Source organism: Perognathus longimembris, chromosome 14 (genome assembly GCF_023159225.1).
Source record: "Perognathus longimembris pacificus isolate PPM17 chromosome 14, ASM2315922v1, whole genome shotgun sequence".
Classification (NCBI taxonomy): domain Eukaryota; kingdom Metazoa; phylum Chordata; class Mammalia; order Rodentia; family Heteromyidae; genus Perognathus; species Perognathus longimembris.
The window spans coordinates 59,794,705-59,801,271 of NC_063174.1; the positions used below are offsets into that span (position 1 = coordinate 59,794,705).

General features: G+C 56.2%; 1 non-coding gene across 1 annotated transcript; it reads left to right on the forward strand.

Annotated features, from left to right (window-relative positions):
* Window positions 1-6,220: 6,220 nt before the first annotated feature.
* LOC125363706 lies at window positions 6,221-6,299 on the forward strand. Its single transcript, XR_007213299.1, has one exon. It is a non-coding gene; the product is annotated as a small nucleolar RNA SNORD112 (small nucleolar RNA).
* The last annotated feature ends 268 nt before the right edge of the window (window positions 6,300-6,567 follow it).

The following is a 6,567-nucleotide window of genomic DNA, read 5'->3' on the forward strand; positions in this document are numbered from 1 at the left end:
TTAGGGGAGAGGTGAGGACAGGGGAGGGGGGCCGGGGGCCTCTGAGGAGGAAGGTGAAGCCAGCCAGGCTCAAGGGGAAGCTAGAGGGCACGTGCCTTCTCCAGAGTGGCAGCCATGTTCTCTCCGTGTCCCTGGGCATCTGCCCGCTTACACCGGGGGGGGGGGTCCCCAGCTCTCACGCGGCAGGGCAGGGGTCAGAGGAAGACCCCGTCGCTCTGCCGGTCACACCGGCCATAGCCACCAGCTCTTAGGACTCAGTGGCCTGGCGTCCACTCCCCCACCTGGGCCTTTTCTGCCGCCCCGGCCTGCGGTTGCCACGGGCGGAGCGACACATCTGCATCGGGGCAGCACATCTGGAGACAGGGGAGGGCCATGCATGGGCTGATGGAAGTGAATTTCTCTTGTGAAACCAACGCCAAGGTCCAGATGTGCCCTGGCGGCTCCTGGCGGGGACTCGTCTATGCTCCCCAGTCGGGGAACGGTGGGCGGGGGGTGTTGCTTTTGTCACTCAGCCGCCTGAGCCAAGTAGGAGAGGAAGGTGGTGGGATCGGCGGGTGGAGGGGTCTCCCGAGGGACCCCGGGTCACGCCGACGGGGGGCAGCCCATGCGAGGGGCCCTCACGGGGGAGGGGGGGGTCCTGCCACGCCCCGTCAGCCCTGACTTGTGGCTAAGGATATCCGGGTGTCCCACTGGGGAACCGGGAAGTCCACCCTGAGGTCTAGATTGAGGTCTTTGGACTTGGACCTCATCAAAGATGTCTTTGGAGGTGGGACAACGGGGGTCAGGGTAGAGCGGGAGCTGTGGCCGATGTGGGGGGGTGGGGGGGTGGGGGGGGCCGGTCCCCGTGGCTTCTCCCATCCTGCAGGGTGGGAGGCCCCCCGGGGGAGAGGAGACCCTCGTCCCCTTGCCCCGTGGAGAGGATCCAGCAGCCTTTGCTGCAGCGGGTCCCTGTCCGTCTGTTCTTGACGGGCAGGTCCAGGGGGCGGCTGGATCACTCTCCCAGAATAGCCCCGAGGGGGGCAAGAGCGTGCGGGCCCTTTCCTCCCGGGGCTGTCCCACGGGCACAGCCAATCAGCTGCTCGGGAGCCCAAACCTGCCTTTCAAGGCTCGCGGGCAGGGCCAGGGCCTCGAGGGCCGCCGGGCCTGCCCTCCTCCCGGCTGGCACCGTGACCTTTCTCTCCCGGCCCTCCTTATCTACGAGGGGGTGCTGACGGTGGGCTTCCTCCTGTTCTTCTCATGCGCCTCTGGAGTTCCTGAGAGGCGTCTGAGGGCTCCTCTTGGGGGAACGGAGGGGAGGGGGGGGGCTGGCCAAGCAGGGGGGGCGTCTCAGAGACCCCACCCTTGCCTCGACTCAACCAGTTGCTTTTGTCAACGGAGTTCTCATTAGTTGAGCTGAGACTTTAGCCCTGCGTTGAAACCGCAGACAGTATGATTTCCTCTCGCTGTTATCTGACTTCACAGCCGATTCTTCCCTGTCCCTGCTGCTGTGTGCATTCGTGCGTGTCTGGGGGGGGGGCTAGGATGGAGGGGCTCTTGGAGGGCTAGAATGGTGACTTCTGACCAGGGAGGGGGGCCTGGGACCAGAGCAGAAGGCAAACGCTGTGGAGTGCAGGGCCACCCCCCCAATTTCCCTATGTACACATTGGAAGACGCCCCTCTTTTCCAGCGAGCCCTCTGTGAACGGAAACGCTTGGAACAAATCCAAGCTTGTTCCTGTTCTTAAGACCCTTAGGATTCTTGCTTTTAGAACACATAATCTAATTGTCAGGGTCACGATTTAGACAGCATTTCCCGCATGGTGTCAGCTTTAATTTTCCCATTAGCCCCATGAGGGGCTGGATCCCTGCTTGGCAAAGGAGGAGACTCAAGTCCAGGGGTGAATCAGCCCCGCAGGAGCCCTGATTACGAGTGGCAACAGCACACAGACCCAGGCTGCTACCCGCCCAGCCCTCCCCCCCCACCAGCCCCCCGAACCCAGCCTCCTGAGGAGCTCTTGAGGGCCCCGGGTAGGGATGGATGGGAAATGAAGTGTTCCCCCATGCCCCCAGCCAGGGGTAATTAGAATTTACTGATCGTCTATGCGGGGTGCGCGCCTCACGACGGGAAATACCCCCAACGTGGCCGAATGAAACCAAGATGGAGCAGGCCTGGTGCTGGCTCCCGGACCCCCCCGGGAAGGGCCAGGCGGGGACAGGGCTGGAAGCCAGGCTTCTCCGCCCTCCCCTGGTAGATGCACAGTCAGGAGCAGGTGCCCAGGGTAGGATCAAGCAGTTGCCATTTGGGGACCTGGGGGCGGGGGGGCCCCCAGAGAGGCCTCCTTCATTCCAAGGTGTTGATGCAGTCAGCCTCGTGGCTTGACAGCCAGCCAGACCGCAGACGCGGGGGCCCCCGTGCCTGCCTCCGTCTCCCCAAAAGGCTCATGCTGTCATTCCCAACTCATTTTGGCTTATTTGGTATCCGTAGCGGGACAGGACAGGAGAGGACAGCTGGCCGAGGGCCTGCTAATTATAGCGGCTCAAGTATTTTTGAACCGAGGTATGGGCTACCTATCATGGCGCCCGGTTGTTTCTTTCTCTCATTTTACGGGCAAGCTAGCCCTTTAGCTCTCCCTTGGGCGCATGGCTGTGCCCCAGTCCTCCGCAAGGTGTCCCCAATCCTTCCCTGGTGGCGGCCCCGCCCAGATCTTACCTTGGGCCACAAGGGTGCAAGTAGAGGTCCGCCGATCACACTCCACTCGAGCCTGGCTTCTCTCTGAAAAGGGAGCGGATAAATGTGTGTTCACTGTTGTGCAAATGCAGGCCTCACACACACACACACACACACACACTATTTACACCATCTTCTAGCCCAACAGCCTCTCTCAGGACTGTGACCTAGGCTCGATAGGAGGGCCAGAGCATCAGTTGGACCTGTAGCCAAACTCTAAGCTGCTGCTGCTTTCCTCCTCCTCCTCCTCCTCCTCCTCCTCCTCCTCCTCCTCCTCCTCCTCCCCCTCCTCCCCCTCCTCCTCCTCCTCCTCCTCCTTCTCCTCCTCCTCCTCCTCCTCCTCTTCTTCTTCGTCTTCGTCTTCTTTGTCTTCTTCGTCTTCTTCGTCTTCGTCTTCTTCCTTCTTCATCTTCTTCTTCTTTGCCAGTCCTGGGGCTTGAACTCAGGGCCTGAGCACTGTCCCTGGCTTCTTTTTGCTCGAGGCTAGCACTCTATCTCTTGAGCCACAGCTTCACTTCTGGCCGTTTTCTACCTATGTAGTGCTGAGGAATCGAACCCAGGGCTTCCTGTATGTGAGGCGAGCACTCTACCACTGGGCCACATTCCCGGCCAACTCTTAAGCTTCTTGAATCTTCTCTCCCCATGACACTGCCATTTCTCCAGAGCTCAGCCTCCTCTCAGGCTCATTGCCCCTGCTTATACGGAGTCTTATTCTCAGCGACCCTGAAGCGCTTGGTCTTGTCCTCTGGTATGGGTCTCTGAGTGTTTCCTCTCGTCTTGTCCTGGCCAGGCGCACAGTAGGGCTGCAGGCAGCGTGAGGCCTGGGGAAGCCTGGCCCTCCCACCTGGTGAGCACTTCCTGTTTCCCCCCCCCTCCCCAGGTAGCCTGGAGGTAAGATGGCGGCGCTGTCCCCAGATGCCAGCAGATGCCCGGACCAGGACCAGATCACAAGGTCTGAACGAGTACCTGGGTTTTCACATCAGTGTGTCAGTGTGTACAGTTTTCAAATTTGTTGGTCTCAGAATGGAACTAACTCAAGCCCTCCCTTCTGCAGCCTGGGCTCACTGCCCCCCCTCCCCGAGGGGCAGTGAGTCGGTGGGTCCCCAAGGCCGCCCTGGCCTCCCGCTCGGATGTCACCTTCCTACATGACCTGGGAAGACCAGCATCCCAGTGCTTTGCCAGGTTTGTGCACCTGATGGTCTCCATTGGGAAGGGGGGGGGCCTGGAGGAGAAGGAAGTTTAATGAGAATCCATCACTCTGGCCTAACTGTTGACAGAGGGACTCTTGGGGTCTGTCACGATCGTGGCAGTGGGAGGGACACCCTTAGAGACAGCCCAGCGCCCGCTGGCGTGGGGAGGACCAACTGGTCTTTGCAGTGAGTGACCTTGGTCACATGTGTAGGATGGGGGCCGCCATATGCATATTTAGTGCCTTCGATGACACAGAATACCTAGCACCCAAGTGAAAGCCTGTTTTCTCTCTGTTTTCAGGTGTTCCCCCCCCCCCATAGCCGGCCCCCTGCAAGCCCTTCAGTAGCGTCGACTGCCTAGACGTGTGCAGGCTTCTCCAAGACTGTCTTCCTGCGCTGACTTCCACGGGGTATGCTCTATTTTCATTTTTATTTCGTATGTGCAAGAAACATCTGCCAAATCTGTGCATCCTCAGCTCATCATAAAACACCACGTAATACGTGGCAAGGCCTTGCTTGGGTGGGGCACGGCTGATAAAGGACTGGACGCGTAAGCGTGCACGTGCAGCTCGTTAGATCAGGCTTACATTTTTCTTTTTTCTGCCCCAAATCATGGTTACAACCGTGTCACGGAATCTTTAACTTTCATTCCGTGCACGGGGAATAGGAGACGTTTCTCTCTTTTGCACATCTCCCTATTTTACTAGAATAAATTCTTACTTAAAAAAGGCATATGGGTGTGAGCAATAAAAAATAAAAATAAACCAAAGAAGGAAAGAAAAATAAAAAGCAAGCATTTTTTTTTTTAAAGAAAAGACATCTCTGCCCAACAGAAAGAGGAGCACCCGTGGAAAGATTCACTGCAAAGTGCTCTGTACAGCAGCCCCCCCCCCCCCGCCCCCTAACACCGCGCGGGGCTTCAGATGGCCTTCCGCTTGGAGCTGGCTTCGTCCTGTGGTCTGGGGGTCCCTGAGGCTCCTCTCCTCCTGCCACACTCATTGCCTGAGCCAGCTGCAGGGAGAGCCCCCCCCCCGCCCCCCGGCTTCTGATGGGAACTTGGAGTTCAACTTGCATCCCCCCGGCCCCAGCCCGCATGGGAGTGGGCAGAGACCCAGACACGTTAGCAATAGCAACGCCTCTCCGCCACGGTCCCTGTGGTGTGTGTGCTCTGCACGGGAATCCAGCTGTCGGGACGCGGTAAGGCCCGCGGCGACTTGCCAGGAACCTGCTGGGCTGTTGACACCCGCGGGCTGCTGTGTCGGCTGTTCTCAGGGCCCGTGTCCCCTTCTCTCCTATCTCTCTCACGTCTCATTCCAGTCCACTAATCCCCCGAGAACCTGGGCCAGAGCATTCGCTTTCAGGAACTCTTCAGAGCCAAAAAGCCAAATGCTGTCCTGTGGGGTGCAGATACCGGGGGCCGGGGGGACTTGCCCGCCAGAATCTGGGGGCTACAGGTTCACACCTGCTGCTACGCATCACTCACGAGTCTCTTGGAGACCCCGGAGCTTCAGCAGCAGAGCAGAGGAAATTAAAAAAAAAAAAAAAAGAAGAAATAGAAAATAGAAAAAAAAAAGATAAAACACGAATCCCCTGTGTCCGTAGAACTCGCTTTGGGCGTGTGTAACTGAATCTTAATTCATCAGCCGAAATGATTTTTTGATTGACACCGACAAACAACACAAAGAAAAGAAAAGGCACCACCAAACCTAAAAGAAAAAAAAAACCCTACGCAAAATGTTTGTTTTAATTATAGGAGAAATGCAGAGGTAATGAATACACTCACTAGTTAAAAAAAAAAAAAAAGAAAGAAAGGAAGAGAGAGCGAGCGTGCAGAGAGAGCCGAAGCCATCTTTAACCCTTCTTCCCCTCTCCCGCTTTCTCCCGGTGTCGTTCGTGTCATCAGTTTCAGAGGTCTGCTCCCAGATACTTTCCCGCGAATTTGCATCCATGTAGAAAGAGACCCATAAAATCCATCACTTCCTCTTTTACATAAGCTATAGCATAATGTACATTTCCTTCAGCAGTTCCCGCTAGATTGTTTTTCTTCAAGAATCTGCTTGGAGATAATAAAGATCAACGTGTTTCCTAAACACACAGCACCTTGCAATCCGGTAATTCTCACAGCCTGGAGTTTATTCCACCACGTCCCTGCTGTCAGGGACACACCCTCCTCCCCTCCCCTGCCTGGGGTGGGGGCGGAGGGCGGAGGCAGTTGTAAGTAATTGCTGAGATCTAAATTTGGGGAGTGGGCCCACTGGTGTTTAGGATGTTATTACAAATGAATATATGAATGCATAAATTAGCAAAAGAAAAGAGGACATGCCTAGACCAGTGATGAGAGAAAACGTTTATGAACAAAGGCTCATGATTAATCCAGTTCTGCGCAAAATGCACAGGTCCATTAAAAGACAATAGGTCCGAGCTGTCTCATTCTTTTTAAGAGCTGTTTAATATTCTGGGGTGCGCTTGCCTCATTGCTGATTACACCCTGTATTGTGGAGAGTTCCAGCTGTATGTGCTCTTCAGGGAGAGAGCTGCCACAGCTAGCACGTGGTCATAGGCATCAGGGTCTGAGATTCCTAAGGGTTCATGTGCATTAATTTTTTTGAAAAATTAAACATGTGTAACAACGGTTTTGTGTGGCCTCTGTATAGATCAGTGAGCCGGACAT